Genomic DNA, 2071 nt, shown 5'->3' with positions numbered 1-2071 from the left:
AATACTGTGTTACGGTTTAACAAGATCAGACACGCGTAAGAGTAATCGAGATGTAAGGAAAGTGCTTATTCCAGTGTTTAGCATAAAGTAAGTGCTCGATGCATGTTAGCTTTTCTTTTATTAAGATTATATGATTGTGAATTTAAAAAGGGCTCTACAATTTCCAGCGCACTTTCATATAAACTCTATTATAGGATCATTCTAATTACATTGTGAGGTGTGCGGGAAAAACGGCTCCCTTGTACAGACAGTAAAACTGACGATCCGAGAGCTGAAGTTACTAGAAGATCCCACACCTGGACACGGCAGACTAGAGCCCACGTTTTCTAATTCCTTCTGCTCAAACAGAAGCAGTAAAATAACTTTTTTTCTTATTTTCACCAAAATACCTCAACATAGGAAAACATCTTGAGCCTAACATCTCCACCCCTCCCACCCACCCCCCCCCCCCCCCCACACACACACACACGCCATTGGAGCATCTTCAGCATCTTCAAAATTCTGGGTATGGATTTCAATCTGATGAAGTTGAGTTTTATAAGATTCCCAAGTTTTCTACTTATGGAAAGTGTGGGTCAGCGCTGTGTCTGTCATTGAGGATGATGCCTAACAGGTCACCCACCCAAGTCGAAAGCACTCGGCAGACAACGCTCCCTCAGAAGTTTCCCAAATCAAAGCATAACATTGGCTGAAAGCTGCTGGACACGTGGCTTTACTTTCCCTGCACCCTGCCTGATACATCTCCCCGCTGTTTTCCCCGTGTAGCCATGGACGTTCTCACTAGAAGCACAGAAATGCCTTTCTTCTAGCATTAACCAACCCCCAATTACTCTCCTCACCCCAGCCTCCCCCTTCCACATACTTCTACTGCATTGATGCTATCCACTGCAACATTTAGCTTTACAATCTATACCTCAGACAACAAATTAGTCTTATCTCCACAATACCTCAACATGTTGAGGTATTTTGGATTTTAAGCAACTTAAAGGAAAAGGTAATATTCATACTGCTGTGTCACTTATAGTAAATAGCACAGTGCTGAACACCTGTGGGGGTTCAATCATGTTCTTCCATTGATGGATTAAACCAGCAATTCTCAAACTTGTTGGTGTCATAACCCCTTTATACTCTTCAAAAATGATTGATGCTTGAAGCATGGCCACTATCATGAATGACACAGTAACTATCCGGACCAGTAAGTTCATGACCAACAGACTACTTCGGTGGAAACAAATGGTCATTGGTGTCCTTCACCCTGGAAGGCAACAGTACCTAAGACAGAAATTTGGGGGAAATTAGACAAAACGTACAAACCACACCAGATGTCATCTTTGTGTTTGGATTCAGAACAATTTTGGTGGTGGCAAGACAACTGGCTTTGGCATGATTTATGATTCCTTGGATTATACGAAGAAAAATGAACCCAAACATAGACTTGCAAAGACATGGCCTGTATGAGAAGAACTCAAGAAAACAGAGAAAGGAATGCAAGAACAGAATGAAGTCGGGGTGACTGAAAAGGCCAATGTTGGTGCGGGCAAAGTGAGCTGGAGATTGGACAACAGGAGTAAATGTTCTTCAGTGACTTTACGGGGTGATTGTGCAGAGTTTTCATGAGAGGCTTAATAAACCAAGCTTGTTTGTGAAAAAAAAAAATGCTTGGGAATGTAAGGATGTTTTGTTTAGGGGGGCTATGTCTATCTAACACCATATTAAAATTTTTAACTTAGAAAATTCTAAAATATCTCTGCAAAACAAAACAACAGAAGTGTACTTTTTGTTGTTTCTGAATGGATGCAAGTTAGACTTTGGGATTTCAAAGTAACAATTCAATGGACAATATTGAGGTTCACAGATTATACCAGGTATAATTGACAATAATGTAGAGCACAGAAATACTTCGAACAAGTGAGTTAATCTCAAAATGCATGTTTATATCTCTAAATCTACCTTAGAAAATTCTAGAAAACACAAAATTACAGAAGCATGCAATCCATAAGCTGTCAGAGCAATAACATTACCCCATATTATGTAGTCTCTGGAAAACTCTATTGTACACTCATGAGAGAAT

General features: G+C 40.1%; 1 pseudogene across 1 annotated transcript; it reads left to right on the top strand.

Annotated features, from left to right (window-relative positions):
• The first annotated feature begins 1167 nt into the window (after nucleotides 1-1167).
• On the top strand, nucleotides 1168-1617 carry LOC308515502 (small ribosomal subunit protein eS24-like; annotated as a pseudogene). The gene has a single exon. The product of its transcript is annotated as a small ribosomal subunit protein eS24-like (transcript).
• The last annotated feature ends 454 nt before the right edge of the window (nucleotides 1618-2071 follow it).

This window comes from Myotis nattereri, assembly GCF_964212035.1.
Source record: "Myotis nattereri genome assembly, chromosome: 3".
Taxonomy (NCBI): Eukaryota; Metazoa; Chordata; class Mammalia; order Chiroptera; family Vespertilionidae; genus Myotis; species Myotis nattereri.
Note: the sequence above shows the minus strand (reverse complement) of the source record. Positions and strands in the feature narration are given on the sequence as shown.